Source organism: Vombatus ursinus, unplaced genomic scaffold, assembly GCF_900497805.2.
Source record: "Vombatus ursinus unplaced genomic scaffold, bare-nosed wombat genome assembly UNPS02014791.1, whole genome shotgun sequence".
Classification (NCBI taxonomy): Eukaryota; Metazoa; Chordata; class Mammalia; order Diprotodontia; family Vombatidae; genus Vombatus; species Vombatus ursinus.
The window spans coordinates 28318706-28341251 of record NW_020954569.1 but is presented as its reverse complement, the minus strand read 5'-3'; positions in this window follow the sequence as shown (position 1 = coordinate 28341251).

The following is a 22546-nucleotide window of genomic DNA, read 5'->3' as shown; positions in this document are numbered from 1 at the left end:
GGAAAATAGATCCAGGAGAGAGAACTTAAAAATTATTGCACTATGTGAAAGTCATGATCAAAAAAAGAGCCTAGACATCATCTTTTAAGAAATGATCAAGGAAAACTGTCCTGATATTTTAGAACCGGAGGGCAAAATAGAAATTGAAAGATTCCACAGATCTCCTCCTGAAAGAGATCCCCAAAGGAAAACTCCTAGGAATATTGTAGACAAATTCCAGAGTTCCTAGGTCAAGGAGAAAATATTACAAGCAGCCAGAAAGAAACAATTCAAGTATTGTGGAAACACAATCAGGATAACACAAGATTTAGCAGCTTCTACATTAAGGGACCACAGGGCATGGAATATAATATTCTGGAGGGCAAAGGAGATAGGATTACAACCAAGAATCACCTACCCAGCAAAACTGAGTATAATCCTTCAGGAGAAAAAAATGGTCATTCAGTGAAATAGAGGACTTTCAAGCATTCTTGATCAAAAGACCAGAGCTGAATAGACAATTTGACTTTCAGATACAAGACTCAAGTGGAACATGAAGAGGTAAACAGGAAAGAGAAATCATAAGAGACTTAATAAGGTTGAACTGTTTACATTCCTGCATGGAAAGATGATATTTGTAACTCATGAGACCTTTGTCAGTATCAGGGTAGTTGGAGAGAAAAAAATTATATGTATGTATATAGATAGATAGATAGATAGAGGGCACAAGGTGAGTTGAAGATAAAGAGGTCATATCTGAAGAATAAAGTTGAGTGGTGAGAGAGGATTATATTAGGAGAAGGAGAAAGGGAGAGGTAGAATGGGGTAAATTATCTCACAAAAAAAAAACAGAAAAGGCTCTTACAGTGGAGGGGAAACAGGGAAAGGTGAGAGGGAAGGAGTGAATCTTATTCTCATAGGATTTGACTTAAGGAGGGAATAACATACACATTCAATTGGGTATGGAAATCTGTCTTACCTTACAGAAAAATAAGGGGGGAGGAGGGGACAAGAGAGTAGGGGGATGATAGAGAGGAGGGCAGATTGGGAAAGAGGGTAATCAGAAGCAAATACTTCTGAGGAGGGACAGGGTCAAAAGAATAGAATAAATGAGGGGGGATAGGATTAAGGGAAATAGTTAGTTTTTCACAGCATGTCTAATATGGAAGTGTTTTGCACAACTGTACATGTATAGCCTATATTGAGTTGCTTGCCTTTTCAATGAGTGTGGGTGGGGAGGGAGGAAGGGAGAAAATTTGGAACCTAAAGTTTTAAAAACACATGTTTAAAAAAAAAATTTTCACATGCAACTAGGAAATAAGAAATATGGAAATGGGGTACAGAAATCTATCCTGCCCTACAGGAAAATAGAAGGGGAAGAATATAAGAGAAGGGGAGGAGAGATAGAAGGGAAGGCAGAATAGGGGAAGGGGTATTCAGAATGCATGCCATCTTGGGGTGGAGGAGAGGCGAGATGGGGTGAAAATTTGAAACTTAAATGTTGTGGAAGTAAATGTTGAAAACTAAAAATAAATAAATTTATTAATAAAAAAATTTCATTTTGAAAACTCCAACTTGTTCATAAGGAACACTAATGAGTTCAAGCAGGACACCCTAACAATAATCATGCCAATGCTAATTATAGCAAAAGATTAAAACAAAGGATAATCACTACACTTCTGAGCTTCAGACATTTAGCAGTAAGGTAATTGAGACAAAGTATGGAAAAGGGGATGACAACTCTTGCTTAGACTAAAGTGTGACCGCTGTGAGAAGCAGTACATTCCCTGCTTAAGAATATTTGTGCCTGGGACAAGTACCAAAATTCTTTCCCAGGATGAACCTATGTCTGTGGGAAAGGGTGTTGGGGGAGTGGAGGTTTAGGGTTTTCTTGATAACTAGTTGTTAAACCCTATTCCTAAGTTCAAAAGGGCTTCAAGGGCCCTCTAAATTTGAGGTACCAGGACAAAGCCCTACTCGTCCCACCCTAGTTAGCAGTCTGTTACATTCTATATGAGTAAGAAAGACTAAGACCTAGAAAAGGTCTGTAGCACCAGGGTGTCAGGGGGAGTGCAGTCCAGTGCAAGCTGTACCCACTCAGACCTTGCTCTAGCAAACCAGCAGTAGGCCTTTGGAGTAAATAAATCAGTGGCAGCATTGGCTGTTTCAGGAGCTCTCAGGTAAGGTAAGGGGTGGGACAGCTGGTCAGAAGGAGATTACAGGGGTCCCTTTGCTGGCACCAGGAGAAGGACTCTGTTGTGTTGCCCATACTTTGATCTGGATCATAGTCCTGGGTCTAAGTCCCAGAGCTTGTGGCCAGTGGGGAGCTGGGATACTGGTCATAGTTCCAGGGAGGGAAAGAGAGCTTCTGGTCACTCATAGACCAGTGCACAGGCCAGGAAAATAGTAAACACACCTCTCCTTATTTCACATAACCTTGGAAAAACTGAAAGCTTACAGACCTCCAGAACCAGCTCTGAAAACAGTTGAATGAAAACCCTGAAGTTTGGGTAAGTGCACCCTCAACCCGAGAAATAGGGTGCTATTTTAGCACAGAGTTAAAAGTCAAGAAATAGCCTGGAAAAATGAGCAAACAACAGAAAAAAATACTGATTATAGAAAGATACTATGCTAACACGGAAGATCAAAACACACTAAGAAGACAACAAAGTCAAAACTGCTACATCCAAAAGACTCAAAGAAAAATGTTATTTGGTCACAGGCTATGGAAGAGCTTAAAAAGGATTTTAAGAATCAAGTAAGAGAGGTAGAGGAAAAATTGGGAAGAGAAATGAGAGTGATACAAGAAAAACATGAAAAGAATCAACAGTTTGGTAAAGGAGGAACAAAAAGTTATGAAGAAATCAATACCTTAAAAAAACAGAATAGGTCAAATGGTAAAAGAGATATAAAAATCCAATGTGGAAAAGAATATCATGAAAAGCAGAATTGACCAAATGCGGAAAAAAAAGATATACAAAAATTAACCAAAGAGAATAATTCTTTAAAAATCAGAATTAGCCAAATGGAGAAAGAGGTACAAAAACCCACTGAAGGAAACAATTCCTTAAAAAATAAAATTAGCCAAAAGGAAAATGAGGTACAAAAGTTCACAGTAGGAAATAATCCCTTAAAAATTAGAATTGGACAATTGGAAGTTACTGACTTTATGAGACATCAAGAAACTGTGAAATAAAATCAAAAGAATGAAAAACATAGAAGAAAATGTGAAATATTTCATTGGAAAAACAACTGATCTGGAAAATAGATCCAGAAGAGATAATTTTAAAAATTATTAACTACTTGAAAGCCAAGACTAAAAAAAGCCTAGATGTGATCTTTCAAGAAATTATCAAGGAAAACTGCCCTAATATTCTAGAGCCAGAGGGTAAAATAGAAATGAAAAGAATCCACCAATCACCTCATGAAAGAGATCCCAAAATGAAAACTCTAAGGAATATTATAGCCAAATTCCAGAGTTCCCAGGCCAAAGAGAAAATATTATAGGCAGTCAAAAAGAAACAATTGAAATATCATGGATACATTCAGAATAACACAGGATTTAGCAGTTTCTAAATTAAAGGATCAGAGGTCTTGGAATATGATGTTCTGGAAGGCAAAGGATATAAGATTACAACCAAGAATCACCTATGAGTAAAACTAAGTAAATCTTTCAGGTAAAAAATGGATATTCAATAAAATAGAAGACTTTCAAGCATTCCTGAAGAAAAGGTCAGAGCTGAACTACTTTCATCAGAATTGGCTCAAAGGGGGAATAACATACATATTTAGTTGGGTATAGAAATCCATCTTACTTTATAGGAAAGTATGAGGGGAAGGGGATGTAAGAAAGGGGGTATGATAGAAGGAAGGGTACATTTGAGCAAGTAAAAGACAGAAGCAAAATTTTTTTTGAGGATAGACAGGGTGAAAGGAGAGAAAGAGAGTAGGATAAACAGGGGGAAAACATGATGGAGGGAAATACACAGTAAACATAACTGAAAAAAATTTCAGCAAGTTTCTCTGATAAAGACATCATTTCTTAAACTTCTGTGTGTGTGTGTGTGTGTGTGTGTGTGTGTGTGTGTGTGTACATCTAAGCCAAATTTATAAAAAAAAAAGAGCCATTCCTCAATTTATAAGTGGTCAAAGGATAGGAACAGGCAGTTTTCAGACAAAGTAATCAAAGCTATCTGTAATCATATAAAAATGTTCTAAATCACTATTGATTAAAGAAATGCAAATTAAAACAAGTCGGAGATAAAATCCCACACTTATCAAATTGACTAATATGACAAAAAAGGAAAATGATAAATGTTGGAGTAGATTCGGGGAAATTGGCACACTAATGCACTGTTGGTGAAGTTTTATACTGTTTCAGCCTCTGTAGAGCAAGTTGGAACTATGCCCAAAGTGCTATAAAACCATGCATTCTTTTTAACCAAGCAATACCACTAGTAGGTCTGTATCCCAAAGATATTTTTTTAAAAGGAAAAGGACTTATACATACAAAAATATTCATAGCAACTCTTTTAGTGGGGGCAAAGAATTGGAAATTGAGGGGATGGCCATCAATTGGGAAATGGCTGAGCAAATGGTTATATTGTGCTATAAGAAATGACAATCGGGATGCTCTCAGAAAAAAATAATGAAAAGACTTACATGAACTGATGCAAAGTGAAATGAACAGAACCAGGAGAACATTGCACACAATAATAACAATACTGTCTGAGTAGCAACTGTGAATGACTTAGCTATTCTCAGCAATACAGAGATTCAAGGCAATTCTGAAGGACTTAGAATGAAAAATTCTATCCTTCTCCAAAGACAGAACTGATGAAGTCTTAGTACAGATCAAAGCATACTTTTCCTTTACTTTATTTTTCTTGTTTTTTTTTGTCTATTTTTCTTTCACAACATGATTAATGTGGAAATGTGTTTTGCATGACTACACATGTGTAACCTATATCAAATTGTTTGCCTTTTCAATGAAAAAGGAGAAGAGGAGGAGAGAATTTGGAACTCAAAATTTAAAAAAAAATCAAATGTTAAAGCTTGTTTTTTCATGTGATTGGGGGAAAATAAAGTATCAAATCACCAAAAAATTATTGTTTTTAATTTCCTGAACTGGACAACTATTAAATGTTCTACCTTTATAAAGATGAACTTTGAAGGTAGAGTAAAATTACCATAATTTGTATCTGGAAAAAGTGTTTGTACATATTGTAGTATAAAAACAAGTGCTCAGATTTTCCCAGAGAAACAATGCACATATCATTTTTACTCTGTACTCAATGGGAGAATTTTCATTTTGAAAATAAAAAGGAAACCACAAACTATGTCTACAGATTCTAAGGATTAAAAGTCTAACATATGCTATAAGTGGATGCATGGAACTTAAATGTAAGGTAATGAAATCTCTCTTCCTTCTCATGAAAAAGTGTAATTGGAAAATCCTTATGATATTCACAGGACGCTCAGGAATTAGGGACAGATTGTTTTTAGACACTTTTCCTCAAAGGCTTAGTTCAATGCTTCATGAGCTAGTGTTCAACAAAGACAGTTATTATCATAACACAAAGTGCTTTCATTGTTCCATAATCAAATGAAAAAAAAAAGAAACTTCATCAGTCCTTCTCATAATTACTAGTTGCCCATACACTCTGATTTTATAGGCTCAGAGAAGTAGATCCTACCCAGAATGTCTCTTGCCCTAAAGGTTATAATTCCACTGTAAAGTAATACTCAAAATCCTAATGGATTAAACACTGTTCACTCTTGAGTTCTTGCTTATGTCAATTTCACTGATTCATCTAGGACAGCAATTCTATGAACCATTGACACTTTCATAACAATGAATTTCAGCCAATCAGTCAATAAGCATTCATAAACTACTTACTATGTATCAGGCATTGTGCTAAGTGCTGGGGGTACAAAGAAAGGCAAAAACATGGCCCTTGACCTCTGGGACCTCACATTCTAATGTGGAATATAACATGCAAATGATTATGTATATGCAAGTTATATGGAATATAAATTGGGAGTCATCTCAGAGGGAAGGCACTAGTGTGGGAGGGACAGAAAAATATGTCATACAGAAGATATGAACTGTATTGGAGAAAGCCAATAAAGACTAGAGATGGCAGTGAGTAAGGAGATTCAAAAGCATAATGACAATCTGTCAAAAGACGTGGAGTCCAGATATAGATTGCTATACATGCAAAACTGCAAGAAGGCCAGTAATGTTGAATCAAATAGTATTTGGAGAGGACTAAAGTATAGGAAGTCTGTAAAGGTATGAATAGGTCAAAAAGAAAAAAAGCTTATATTTGATCTTGGAGGTAATAGGAAGTCAATAGAATTTATTGAGGGGAGATGGGAAGGTGACATAGTCAGACCAGCACTTTAAGAAAGTCACTGGCTACTCAGACCAAAAAGAAAAGTTTGGCAATAATATAAGGATGAGTTGATGAGGGTCTCCACCAAAATGAGGGTTGTGTGAAGAGCACATATATGGGAGATGTGAAAATACGCAGGACTTAACCAAGAGATTGAATATGTGGGGTAAGAGAAAATGAGAAATTGAAGATGACACCAATGTTGTGAAACTGGTCACTTGGAAGAGGATGGTGTCTGTGGCAGTAAAAGAGAAAATAAGAATATTTTGGAGAAAGATAATTATATTTTTGATATGTTGAGTTTGAGATATCTATGGGACATCAAGTTCAAGGTGTCTAATAGTTGGTGATGTGAGATTAGAAGTCCAAAAAGAGCTTATAATTGTATACGTACATATAAGAATCATACACAGAAATGATAATTAAACTCATATGATCTGATGGTTTTACAAAGGGAAATAGTGTACACAGAGAAGGTTACCTCTGATACATACTGATAATATAACCCTTGCCAAGTTATTTAAACTCTCAGTGGTTTGGGACACCCTATGACTATATGAACTGAAGAGAGGTTTCCCAGTTACATTGATAAAGGGAGTTTCCTCTTGTGGAAGCCCATTATACCAATGAAATCACAGGTCAGATTCCTATTCTCTACTAGTTCTACTTTTAGAAGAAATCTGGGCAGCAAATGAGGGCTAGGTGCTGGGGAGTAAAGTTAAAGAGTAGAAAAGTTAAACTTCATTCATTTCACAACTTTACTCAGGTTCTACCTGATTGAGAACTGTTTTTAGGTAGCTTAGCTCCCCTCCAACGGTATAGACTAAAACAAAATTTTGAATATTTAATGTCAGGGTTAAGTTTCCAAAGCATACTATATTTTTTGCTATCATATGGGAAACTAAAACAGTCATTGGGATCAGAAATAAGTATTGAATAAGCAAATACTGAATTTACAATACTGAATCACAAATACCCATAGAGATATTAACTCTCGAGTTAAAGAGAAATCACTACCTCAGGAATAAGAGGGCGGCCTCTTCAGATACTGCTAATGGTTAAGAAATTCTGCCTAATAGAATTTAAGTTCCCTGAGGTCAAGGACTTTAATTTTTTGTCTGTATTCCAACACCTGGCCCAGTATTTGGCACATGGTAAGTGCTTAATGTTTTTCATTAATTGTTTGAGTCCTTAAACTGAACTAAAAAGTGAGCCCCTGTAACTTCCATCCACCTCCTAGTTAGTTTTCTTTTTACTCTTACACTGAGAGGTTCTATTGCTCTTTTACATTTAAATCCATCACATGTGTACAGTTATCATCTCATCTTCTACAAGAAACCTTTCATGATCCTCATAATGCTAATACCTTCTTTTTAATATCTCTAAATTATCCTCTATTTATCTTGTTTGTATATGGTTGTTTCCATGTGATCTACCTCATTAGTCTGTGATGTCTTTGAGGACAGGGATTTTTGTTTTATCTTTCTTTTTATACCCAGGCTTTTTATCATTTTGTTCTTTATACAAATATTTTCTCAATACTCCTCCTAAAATTTGACTGAAAGAATAGTTGACTACAAATATAAATGATATATATGGAAGGAAATACCAAGTCTTTGAATTCAGACTCAAATACTCCCAATGTATAAGCACTATGCATTTGTCTTGATAATCCCAAACTCTAAGGATATTGACAAAAATATCAGTGAAGCATATTAGAGTATGCGGTGGTGAAATTACATAAATGGAGGGAGACATTTTGACATCATAGTTAAAAGGATGACTTCAGACCTAGGAAGACCTAAGTTCAAGTTTTACTTTCGTCAAAGACTTAGACTCTGGTAAAATAGCTTAATCTCTTGATGTCTCCAGTTAGGTACTGATTTGCTTTGCTAGAGAGAAATTCCTTTCCAAAATTCCTTACATCAATGGATTCACAAGTTCATGTTAAAAAATGCATTAATTTTGGGAAAACATTAGGGGTCCAAGTGAAATTAAGTACACAGACCAAAGATAAGACAGATTGAGAACTTAGTCAATGGATAGCCAAGAGTTTTTAGTCTGAAAATAATCTTTCAAGACAGTATGCATACACACACACACACTGAAGTAAATGGTGCCCTATAAACATGGGGGATACATTATCCTCTGAGTCTATGAAGGAGTGGAAAACACCTACTGGATTGGATTGGAGGTGGAACGAGCATCACAGAGATGAAGTTTAAACTTTCCAATAGCAACCAGCTATTCCTTTCCTCAATGACAGGCATCATGAGCCTGAAGGACTTCCTGGGCAACAAAATTTGATTTTTCACCAGCACAAACATCTGGAAGTAATGTGCACCCTCATTATAACCTCATCATATTGGATTAATACCCAGATTCATATTTTTCAGGTTTCACCCCTCAGGAACATCAGATGACTGACTTAGTTGATGGAAACTCAGGGAACATAGTATGTAACCTTAGTTCTCAGACTACTCTGATATCTCACTAAATAAGCTCCTTCCTAAAATTGTTTTAGTTGCCAGTCATGATAATGTTCTTCCTATATTATATTGACTCATTTCTAGTTTTGTGATAAAATATTCAATGTACATTTTAAGTATTTTTTATTATGAATCAAAATTAAGCCACTTCTCTTCCTTTTTTTTCTCCAAAAGTAGCTACAATACTCCTGAAAGCAGGTATATAATGGCCATTAAAAACATAGGAGGTCATTTCCTATACTGTGTTGAAAATTGCCATGCTTGTACATTCCCTCTTGTACAGTGAAAATAACTGATCTCTGGTCATCACATAAAATATACCAGAAAATAAACCCCACGCCCTTCCTCACTCCTTTTTCATATTTGTAAATTGAAAAAGGAAATTGCTTTAAAAATTCCACAGCATTATATTTGAAGTAAGTTGGCTAACTAATTCTTTCAAAGGCTAAAAGGCTCAAAAAGTTACATAAAATACCTATAAGATTTCAGTGATGAAAATATGTACTAGGAAGTCATGCAACTACCAGTTGATGCAGCTATTTCAGTTCTAAGATTTGGGGAAAGGTGCTATTATATAAGAAAGTTAACAAGTTTTTCTGTGGGAATGAACTTTTTTCCCCTATCCATATTTTCAGAAAAAGTTTCTTGAAAAATAATTTTGTTTCCCAGTGTGTTCAAGACACAGTTCATTTGGAAAACTCTAAGTCAAAGTATTTCCTTCAGTTGAAAGAATATAGTATAATGTGGATTACAAGAGGAGTCACACAAATATAAATCAGAAAAGAATTAAGCCCCTGAGCTCCTTTTCCTCTTTGATGTCTAAGTGTATAAATCCCATTAAGTATAATAAGGTTTGTGTAAAACTGAAAATTCGCAGAGGCCTTTAATCTCTTTTTGCAGATACAAAGCTCATGTATCCTGCCTGATTCTTTCCATTGTCTGTGGAAATACTGGGCTCATAGAAACATGAACTATATTCTCCAGGAAAATATCTGCCTCATTTTGCCCTGCAATAGGACAAATCTTAAGTAGTGCTCCAGGCTTACAGCCTGAAAAAAAAATGGTTCATATACATTGAGATCAGAGAGTCTGTGTTCTTTCCATTGTGGCCTATCCTTCAAAGGGAAGTCCCTGAAAGGTTGCTAGCCATCGACTACCTACCATTAAAGTATTAGGATAATTATTATTTAGAATAAACCTACCATTAAGGTATTAAGATAATTATCTACTTTCTAATTTTGGAAACTAGGAGAGCTAAGACCTGAGAAATGGAGGTATGAGACAAGATAAAGAAAATAGAAGAGGAAAAGCAGTATTCTCTGGATGGGGATAAGAGGAATAGAAGAGACCTTGATAAATGGGGTCAACATAGAAGATGGTAAAATAGGATACTCTAGTGCAAAGTGCGACATCTGTACCTTGGGCAGTATCAAGATTCAGGGAAGGCATGAGAACTTTAGGCCAGAACCATGCTCAACCTGGAAGAAAGACAATTAATGTTCTTGATAAGTAATGCATTTTCTCTAGTTTATCAATATTCTTTCTAAAATATTGTGTCCTGACTTAACATTATTTCATATAAGCTCTGATCTGGTTAGAGTACTCAATTTAGAATTGGAATGAAACTTAGAGGCCATCTAGCCCAATTCACTAGTTTTACAGATGAGACAACCAACGTACCAAATGGCTAAGATTTGCTCAAGGTTACATAGGTGACCGATAACAGAACTAGGATTTTTTCCCTGCTTTGAAGCAGGGAGAACAATTAAAAGGTTATTGAGAACAACTATTAAGACCATGATGAAGCCATGAACTATGAGTGGAGAGAAGGGGACACATAGGAGAGATGGCGCCAAGGTGAAAACAACATGATTTGGCATTAAACTATATGAAAACATGATAATTGAGAGAGAAGTGAAAATAATACTGAGGTTTCAAATATGGGTGCAAGGATAATGGTACTCCTTAGTAATTGAAAATTACAAAAAGGGGAGAATGTGAGACAGTGGAGAGAGCTAAGTGGCTTAGTCTATAGAGTGATACACCTTGAGTCAAAGAAGACCTGAGTTTAAATTCCGCTTCAGATATTTGCTAACTGTATGACGCTGGGCAAATCACTTAACTTCTATTTGCCTTCATCCACTAGACAAGGAAATGGAAAAACACTCCAGTATCTTTGTCAAGAAAATCCCATATGGGGTCACAAACAGTCAAACACCACTGACTGACTGAACAACACCAACAAGGTTGCACAGTGGAAAGAATACTGAACCAGGAGTCAGGAAAGCATGAGCTCAAATTGCTCCTTAGACACTTAATAGTATGTGACCCTGGGTAAGCCACTTAACTTCTATCTGTTATGTAGAAGTTGTTTGTGAGGATAAAATAACAATTTATAAAGCACTTTGTGAACTTTAATATATAATATAAATGTTGATTATTATTATTATTATGAGCATGTTGATTTTGAAATGTCTACAGGACATCCATTTATTTGTTTATTTTGGTTTTTGTTCTTTGGTGAGGTAATCAGGGTTATGTGACTTGTCCAGTGTCACACAGCTAGTGAGCATCATGTGTCTGAGGCCAGATTTGAACTTAGGTCCTCTTGACTCCAGAGTGAGTGCTCTATCCACTGTGCTACCTAGCTGCCCCTCAGGACATCCATTTAAAAATGTCCACCAATAGCAGTGATGGGGCACTGGAGCTGGAACTCTATATTCATAGAACTAATAAATTGAATTCAAGAAAACTGATGAGACCACCAAAACAGAGAGTATATAAATAGAAGAGAACCCCAGGAGGCACCTATGGCAAATGGGCATCACATAGATGATAAATAATCAAAGGAAGCTGACAAATAGGAAGAGAATCAGGAGAGAGGAGAAACATGGGCACTTAGAGAGGAGTGAGTCTAGGAAGAGAGAGTGATCAACAGTTTCAAATGCTGTTAAGAGGTCAATAAAGATGATAATGGAAAAGGAATTATTGGATCTAGCAATTAAGAAATCATTAGAAAACTTTGATGAAGGAAATGAGACTACAGAGGGTTTGTAAGAGAATGGAAGGAGAGGACCTGGAGGAACTGATTATAAATGACTTTTTGAAGAGTTTAATTGTTAAGGGGAAGAAAGAAGTATGATAATAGCTGGAAGGCATGGTTGGCTACAGTAAACATTTTTACTAGTAGACAAAATTGCTTGTAGGTAGAAAGGAAGAAGCCCATTGATAGGGAGATATTGAAGATAAGAGCAAAAGTGGACATAATGAAGGAGGCAATCTGTTGTAGAAAATGGGGAAAAGTATGAATGTAGATGGTTGGTGAGCAATATCATCATCAGAAACTGGAGTAAAAATATATAGTGAGGGAAAATATCAGAAGTATGTGAGAAGAGGAGGAAGCAAAAAGAGTTAAAGTTGGCAAATGGCTAAAATTTTATTGGTAATGTATGATTCTAGGTCCTGAGTTGAGAGGGTGAGAGGAAGGTGCCATAAAAGAATTGAGGAGATTGCTGCTAAAGAGAGAGAATGGGATGGTGAATTATGATGGAAATTATTTCCTTACTGCAGTTAAGGACCCATTGAGTAACATAAATTTGTGGTAGGTCTACTCAGCATAGTTTTGTGATTTCCTCCAGTTCAATTTAACAGCATGAGGAGGAACAAAGGAGGTTGATGGTGGGAGTAATATAGTGTATTAGAGTTTGGCAAGAGGACAAAAGAGTAGATGATTCAAGAGTAGTGATGGTGTTAATTTGAACTGGTTAACCAAGGGGTCAAGCTTGGGAAGGTAGGAGATTTTGGTCAGTGCAAGTGATAGAGGTTTAGAATAAATAGTACTTTGTGATGGAGGGATTAGAGGTTTCAGTGAGGACAGAAAAAGATTAGGAGAAGTGAGGTATTCAGAGAAGTGAAAAGATTAAAGATTATGATATATAAGGAAAATGTGGCAAGATGAAGGGAATGTCTCTGGGTGTAGCAGATGGAAAGTTGAGGAATAGTTTATGGTAGTTAGTTGAGGAACCAGGAAGTTGAGGTAATTGAGAAAATAACAACATATATGTTAAATTCTCTTAGAATGGTTGAACGAGGCAGAGTGCAGAGGAAGCTTTGAAGCCAGGTACTTAACTCACTAAGAAAGGAAGGAGAATGTCCTGGGGGTTAGTCAACAACAGATACCAGAATTTGCATTAGATGATACATTTGGAACATATGAAACTTAAAGGAAAAGAAGTTCCTGAGCTATGTTGTGAGCTATACGTGGAGAATCTAGAAGTACCAATACAGCAAAGAGTATCATGACTGCACTAAAATGACCAGTGACTAATAGAGAAAGGGAATGTATGAGTAAAAATGCAATCAATACTGGAAAAAGAATTGTTGGTAAGGGAAGCAATATCATCTAGAGAGAGACAAATTTCAATCAGTGACAAAAATGGAAGGAATAAGAAAGGAAGAAGTTTGAGACACGAGCTCAAGAAGACACAGTACAAAAGGGAGTTAAATTTGAAATGAGGTATTTTGAAGGGATTGAGTAGGTCTGAAGGGGATGGAAATAACAGGGCATAGAGATGAGTTTCCCCTACCCTTTGGAAAGTAGAATTATATGGGAATGTGTTAACTATTGAGTATTGAGTCTAGGCAGAATGTCAGTTAAGTTACCAGATAAAGGTGAGTTCATTTTGACTAATTGGTATCAGCACAGCCCTCATCTACTTTATCTGCAGAGTGGCTGTGAATTGGGCCAAAAATGGTGGTGTTGTAGTTCTATCCTTTTTGTTTAGTTGGAAAGCCTAGTGATAAGGAGAGGGTTCTGTTTCTCCTAGTCTAGAAACCTCTAGTACAGGAGGAAGTTGTTTGTCTCAGTCCAGAAGGCTTGCCGAGTAAGGACTAGCCAACTTGTCCCTTACATCATTATAGGAAGAATATCCATCTTAAAGAGATGGACTTCTATTGCAAGCATTAATTTGGTAGTTATTATAACCACTAAATATTTCCCTGAAATCAATCCAGACCATTTTCCTATTCACCCGTGTGCTCAGTATATAGTTCATCCAGGTCACTGTCTAAAATGTATGTATTGGTTAACTAGCTCTATGCATTGTCAATCCATCTGTATATCATATTCTGGATAATGGTATTCTATATCCATCTGAGTTTTTTTCTCATGAGGATAGTTAGGTCAAACTCTTTGGTGATGATGAAATTCATTTATGGACCTCAACATTTGTGGAGCTTTTGAAGCAATTAGCACATTCTACAAACAAGAACATTTGGAAGACATCCCCATTTTTTTTGGACTCAGAGTAGAATCTTCCTTGACCATGGCCAATACCTTTGGTGATCATACATCTTAATTGTTCTGTGCCTTATTTGATAATAATCAGGTGGTTGTCAAACAAGTTTATCTGTTTACATTTATCCTTATTTAATTCAATCTTACTAGATTTGACATGCTGTTCCAGGTTGTCAGAATCTTTTTGCAATATTTTTCATTCATCCAAATATGGCCTTCCCTCGAGCTTTATCTCATCTGCTGATTTGATAAAGTATACTATCTCTGCTTTCATTCAAGTCAATGGCAAACATGTTCAGTAGAATAGAATCAAATTCAGATCACATGATCACTTCAGAATGCAACCTATATGTTGATATAAATTAACTGAGTTTTAAGCCAGTCCCTCAGGCACTGTTTAATTTGCCTTATTGCAATATCATCTCTTTCACATTTTTCTATCTTGACCAGACAGATAAATGATAGCCTTGGTAAAGTACTTTGCAGAAATCCAAATGTGTTATGTTTGTGATAATCTCCTAATATACCAATTTGAAAATTTTGATAAAATAAAAATAAAGGTGATAATTCTGACATGCCCTATTTTTGATAAAGTCATGCTGATTAGTTCTGCCCTTTCTAACAAATCACTTTATTGCATTCCATAAGTTTGGTGTATTTTAAACTAGGTGAAGATTTTGAACAAAAAAATCATCATTAACAAGGTTATATTAAAATGGAGGGAGGTCTAATGTGTGTTTGCATCAGAGACCTGGCATTGAATTTCTGTTGTTCAACACTTTTATTAATGACTTGAAAGATATGTATGTCATGCTTTGAAAAACTGAAAAAGATAAAGCTGAGAGTAGTAGTTAATGTATTAGATGATAGACTCCGAATCTGAGAACATGTCAATGAACCAGAACATTACATTGAACCTAAATGAAATTAATTAAATGAAAATTAGTACAGATAAATGAAAAGTTCTTCAAATGGGTTTAAAACCTCAATTACATGAGGGCAGGATTAGGATTTTGTAACTAAACAATAATGTATGTTGAAGTATATCTGGAAGTTTAAGCACTTTAGATTCTTAAAATTGTATTAAGTATAAGTACACCAGTATGATTATAAAATACATTCTTATTTCTGATAATTTATGATATATCCTGGGTTTCTTGACCTACTTAAGGCTAGTTATATCCTATCTGTGTGGTATTATGTCAACCAAATTGAGTCTATTGTCCCAAATTCCAAATATGGACTTCTAAATATGCCTAACTCCTGTTATTCCGGGTCTTTTTGTCTTGGATGTCATAGGTCGATTTTCCTTTATAGAATCACACATTATAAAGGGAAGAAAACTTAAAAATTATAAATCTGCAGTTGAGTGTAGAAATCTATCTTACCATACAGGAAAGTAAGAGGTGAAGAGAAGGGGGAATAGGGCTGATAGAAGGGAAGGCCAATCGAGGAAGGTAAAAGTCAGAAGCAAAACAAGTTTGAGGATGGAGAGGGTGAAAGGAGAAAGAAGGATAAATGGGGGAAAATAGAATGGAGAAAAATACATAGTTGGTAATCATTACTGTGAAAAAATTACAGCAAGTTTCTCTGGTAAAGACTTCATTTCTCAAATATATGGAAAACTAAGTCAAATTTATAGAAATAAGAGCCATTCCTCAATTGATACATGGTCAAAGGATATGAGCAGGCAGTTTTCAGACAAAGCAATCAAAGCTATCTACAATCATAAGAGAAAATGTTCTAAATCACTATTGATTAAAGAAATGCAAATTAAAACAACTCTGAGCTACTACCATGCACATATCAGATTGGTTAATATGACAGAAAAGTAAAATGACAAATGTTGGAGAAGATGTGAGAAAATTAAAGCACTAATACACTGTTGGTGAAGTTGTATTCAACCATTATTCTGTAGAGAAAGTTGGAACTGTGCCCAAAAGGTTATAAAACCATGTATTCTCTTTAATCAGTTAATACCACTACTAGGTCTATATCCCAAAGAGATTTAAAAAAAAAAAAAAGGAAAGGACCTATAGGTCCAAAAATATTTATAGTAGTTTTTTTAGTGGTGGCAAAGAATTGTAAATTGAGGGGATGTCCATCATTTGGGGAATGGCTGAACAAGCCATATGATTGTGATGGAATACTATTGTGCTATAATAAATGATGAGCAGGCTACTCTCAGAAAAACACAGAAAGATTTACATGAACTAATGCAAAGTGAAATGAGCAGAATCAGAACACTGTACGCAGTAACAGCAATATTGTCTGCGTATCAACTGAGAATGACTCAGCTATTCTCAGCAAAAAAAAAAAAGATCTAAGATAATTCTGAAGGACTTATGATAAGAGATGCTGTCCATCTCCAGTGAAAGACTTGGTGGAGCCTGAATGTAGATTGAAAATACTTCTTCTTTACTTTCTTTATTTTGCTTAGGTTACTTTTGTCTGTGTTTTCTTTCACAGCATGACTTACATGGAAATGTGTTTTGCATGACTACACATGTATAACCTATGTCAAATTTCTTGCTTTCTCAATGAGGGAGGGGGTGAGGGGTGAAGAAAGGGAGAGAGAGAATTTGGAACTAAAATTTAAAAAAAAAAAGAATGTCAAAATTGTTCATACATGTAATTGGGAAACTAAAATATTAACATAAAATAATGTAGTTGAACTGTCTCATTTTTTTAGATGATAAAATGTAATCCTGGAGAGATCTAATTACTTAGTTAAGACCACACAATTAGTTAGTAGAAACCTAGAATTAGAATCCAATAATTGTCATTCTGAATGTCTAATTTTCTGTCTAAAACTTCATTCTTTGTTTTCTACTTCTATTCAAGCCATTTGAAGATTTCATTGTCTCAAAATATTTGATTATTCTTTAATCCCAATAGTATTCATATTTCCAAGATTTTATATGCATTAAGACAGTTTAAGGTAATGCATGGAGAAGTCAGACCTGATATCAAGTTCCACTTTGACATATCCTGGGTTATGTAAGGCTAAATAAGTCACTTAATCTCTTACTACTCCAATCAAGTCTTTGAAAAGGTGTTTAGCTGCTTTTGTGGAGGGAGTTTTCCCATCTATAAGCCTTTCTGTCAATGAAATCTCAGCTCCAAATCTGATCTTATCCAGTTATTTAGGCATATGGTCTGTGCTGTACTATAAGGTTATTATTTCAGCTTGAGTTTTAGGACTACATTAACATTAAGAACATTTGATGTCACCTCAGAAACTTGTAGTGTACTCTAAAACATACTATACTGAGTCCAATTCTAACAAATAGTGTTAAATTAGGTTACTATATGCCTGCTTGAGAAGGGTTCTTATTTGGGGGCTCATTCTTTTGCTGATATGAATATATGGATATGAATATGATATGATATGTTACGTTGATATGATAGAGTTTCATTTGAAAACTCTAAAAATGCTAGTAGAGAAATTAAAATCCTGCCTTATTTGTGTCACAAGGATGCCTGAATGTTGGTAGATTAGTTTTGAGGATTGTCAAGCTATTTTAAAACAAGTGCGATTTGCAAAAATCAAATCAAACCAAATGATGCTCTGTGAATGTTACCCAGCTGGACATTTGGGTATTTTCTTTTAAATCTAGCATTTTGTACAGTTGCTATGGATGGATGAATGAGTTAGTGACACAAAGATTGAATAAAATTTTAATTGAAGAATTTACTGAGCTAGCTTTGTCGCTCCATTTTCAGGCAATAGTCATCTTTTCATGAAGGCAAAATTGGATTTCCCAGAGTCAAATTAAGATTATAAATAAAATGTCTGATGTGGTCATGGTCTAGGATTCCCAAGATATGGTTAAATAATAAACATTATTTAATATGGCAGTATTCTATCAATGATTGGGCATTATAATATGATATATAAGGGCCTATAAACCTCCTAGCCCTGGAGCCCCATATTTATGTAATATATTCCTAGTTTTGCCTTTTGAATTCTGTGTGGACTTTAGAGGTTACAAAGGTAGAACGTTCTCAAATTCATAGCCCATTCCTATTGTACAGGAAATCTGTGGTTGCTTGGCAGAAGCTTTTATCCTTAATACTTTTAACTTCAAAACTGACTGTAAGTGGTTTCAGTGGAGCCAGTTATTAAATTAATGACTACATTCATCACACCAAAGGGTTTTTTCCAATTAGGCAGAATTCAATGCTGTCTGGGTTTTAAAAACTGCAGTCTCTTCATCCCATCTTTCAAGGTAAAGCTGATGCTTTCAAGAATAGGATTGACTTTGTTAGCATTCTCACACAGTGTGGTGTGTGTGTGTGTGTGTCTGTGTGTGTGTGTGTGTGAAGGGTAGAGTGTGGTAAACAGGAAGAAGTTCTAAGAGGCAAAATATGAATTTGATTTGACAAAGCTCAATACTGTATCCAGACTAATAAATATGCATCAATCTATAGACGGGCAGAAAGTTAGTCAGATCATGCTGATTTAATTCAGTGACTACAGTCATATTTTTCATTGAAAGTCTTTCTACTAAAACATTTAAAATCAAGGGAGACAAGCATTTAAAAGGATTCTAATGGTGATGTATGACATCCAATCTGTCACATACACTAATTATTCTGCCTTAACAGTATCTCCCACACCTGTCCCTGTGTTTTCATGTTTTATTGTAACCTTTTTGTATGTGCATCACTTTCATTTCTATAAATATCCCTCCTTCCATTATAACAAAGAAAAATAGTCAAGTAAAAGCACTCAAACAAAAGACCCATTTGCTCCTTTTTCCTACTCATAGCCATTCCCTCAGTCCCTCATTGCCTCTTACCTTGTCTATTATAATAGTGTCTTAACCTCCCCACTACTCAAGGTTCATTCCAAAGCTACTGCATACTATACATCACTATCAACTCTAAACATGTATCTCTTCTGATCAAAAATTCCTACGGCTCCTCATTGCCTAACCAATAAAGTTGAAATTCTTCATGCAGTCATTTAAGAATTTATACAGATTAACATGTCTACTCTTCTGTCACTATCTGCCATTACTTCAATTTACAATCTCTATGTTCCAGCCAAACTACTACTTGGACTCTTTGGAATAGCTTAGGTGGCCTACGGGTACATACCCAGAGCAATATCCTAAGTCTCTGTCTTCACTTAAGTTATGCCATTGTTTTTATTGTAGTTCTCCTTATGACTCAATTGGCTCAAAAAACCAAAGACATTTTTAAAAAACCTGTTAGATAACCTATTTTAGTGTGCATTCTTTGGCTTTCTCTCCTAGGACAAGGCTGGCTACTTCTTCAGGATACTAGAACACCCTGTGAGATTTGTGGAATGTCTCTTCTGTAAGTATCCCCTCTCTACCTTTATTAGTAGCCAGTGACTAGTATTACAGTTCTATTTAATCACTTATCATTGCATAGCTTTTATAAAGGGATATTTGCTTCAATGATAAATCAAAAACAAAGTATAAACATTTTCCCTGATACCTCAATAGTGTTCCCCAAAATCATCACAGTATCAGAATAGAGTAAGTTCCACAAAGCCCACTTCTTCCTTAGCATTTAGGAAACACCTACTTCATTTCTAACAACAACATTGATGCCAGATGGATTCTGGATTCATATGCTGCCAGGTTGGATTCCAGAAAGTAGTTGCTGAAGGTCATCCCTTATTTCTCTGGACACTGATATTGTTCTAACTGCAAACACATACTCTGGAACACTGGAATTTCAAGGGATATGCAATTCTTACAATACCTTGGACACATCAATGTTACTCTTACCTCAAACCTAAAATTTAGAACACTAAGATATCAAGGTATGCTCTAGAACCAGGGGTGGGTAATTTGTGGCTTCAAGGTCACATGTGGCCTCCTAGTTCCTTGGGTGTGGCCTTTTGACTGAGTCCAATTTTACAGAAAAAATCCTTTGGTTAAGGGGATTCATTTTGTGAAGTTTGGATTCAGTCAAAGGGCCACACTTGAGGACCTAGAGGGCTACATGTGACTCTGAGGCTGGAAGTTCCCCACCCCTGCTAGACCTTTAGAATTCACAAGTTTCTAGGCTTCCATGCCCTTTCCTGGTTACTGTGAGCGAAGGATTAAGAACTTCTGTAAAAGTAATAAGGCAAAGAAACAGTGGGTGAAAGTGACAAGTTGAAGATTTGTGTCTCCTTTTCACCACTGATCAGTCAAATGGAAGGAGTTACGGAATGTCTACATATTCTCCACAGTCTATCTAAAGCATATCTGTTTCCTATTATCACAGATCTCCCAGAAGCAGGAAGTAGCATTTTCAGAATAGTGGAATTTGTACATATTTTTTCCTTGACCTGATAGTTCTGAAATTCGGCTGTAATGATTCTTGAAATTTTTATTTTGGGATCTCTTTCCTGAGGTGATCTGCAGATTCTTTCAATGCCTCCAAATAAGAAGAGCAAGGACAGTCTACCTGTCTGATTTATGGGGAAGGGAAAAATTCATGACCAAGCAAAAGATAAAGACCATTACAAAATATAATTTTGATTATATCAAATTAAAAAGCTTTTGTACAAACAAAATCAATGCAACCAAAATTAAAAGGAAAACAGAAAGATAGGGAACAATCTTTACAGCAAGATTCTCTGGTAAAGGCCTCATTTCTCACATATATAAAGAACTGAGTCAAATTTATGAGAACACAAGCCATTCTTCAATTGATAGATGGTCAAGGGGGCACACAAACAGGCAGTTTTCAGTTGAAGAAATTAAAGCTATTGATAGGCATATGAAGAAGTGCTCTAAACCATTATTAATTAAAGAAATGCAAATTAAAACAACTCTGAAATAACACCTCACACCAATCAGATTGGCTTATATAACAGAAAAGGAAAGTAATAAACGCTGAAGAAGATGTGGGAAAATTGGAACATAATGCATTGTTGGTGGAGTTGTGAACTGATCCCAGCATTCTGCAGAACAATTTGGAACTATGCCCAAAGGGCCATAAAACTGTGTATACCCTTTAATCCAGCAATACCACTACTAAGTCTGTAACCCAAACAGATCATAAAAAAGGGAAAAGTACCTACATGTGCAAAAATATTTGCAGCCACCCTTTTCATGGTGGCAAAATATTGGCAATTGAAGAGATGCCCATCAACTAGGGAAAGGCTGAACAAGCTGTGGTATATGAATGTGATGGGATACTATTGTGCAATAAGAAATAATGAACAGACAGATTTCATAAAAACCTGGAAAGACTTGTACAAACTGATACAAAGTGAAATGAGCAGAGCCAGGAAAACATTGTACACCATATGAGCAACATTGTGTGATGATCAATATGAATGCAGCTTTTCTCAGCAACATAATGATCCAAGACAAGTACAAAGGAACCATGAAGGTAAATGCTATCCACATTCTGATAAAAAACTGGTGGACTCTGAATATAGACTGAAGCATATTTTTTCCCACTTACTTTATTCTTTCTCATTTCTTTTTCTTCCTTTTGATCTAAAATGGAAATATTTTGAGTATTTAATTTATTTATTTTTGGTTTTCAACATTTACTTCTACAAGATTTTAAGTTCCAAATTTTCACCCCATCTTGCCCCTCCTCCCACCCCAAGATGGCATGCATTCTGAATATCCCTTCCCCTAGTCTTCCCTCCTTTCTATCTCTCCCCCTCTTCTCTTATCCCCTTCCCCTTCTATTTTCCTGTAGGGCAGGATAGATTTCTCTACCCCATTTCCTGTATTTCTTATTTCCCACTTGCATGTGAAAAGATTTTTTTAAACATGTTTTTAAAACTTTAGGTTGCAAATTTTCTCCCTCCCTCCCTCCCCACTCACCCTCATTGAAAAGGCAAGCAACTCAATATAGGTTATACATGTGCAGTTATGCAAAACACTTTTTCCATAGTAGTCATGTTGTGAAAAATTAACTCTATTTCCCTTAATCCTATCCTGCCCCCTCATTTATTCTATTCTTTCTTTTGACCCTGTACCTCCTCAGAAGTGTTTGCTTCTGATTAGCCCCTTTCCCAATCTGCCCTCCTCTCTATCATTCCCCTGCTGTCTTGTCCCTTCTCCCCCTATTTTCCTGTGGAGTAAGACAGATTTCCATACCCAATTGAATGTGTATGGTATTTCCTCCTTAAGACAAATCCTATGAGAATAAGATTCACTCATTCCCTCTCACCTTCTCCCACTTCCCCTCCACTTTAAGAGTCTTTTCTTTTCTGCTTTTTTTTTGTGAGATAATTTACCCCATTCTACTTCTCCCTTTCTCCTTCTCCCAGTATAATCCTCTCTTACCCCTTAATTTTATTCTCCAGATATGACCCCTTCATTTTCAACTCACCCTGTGCCTTCTATCTATCTATCTATCTATCTATCTATCTATCTATCTATCTATCT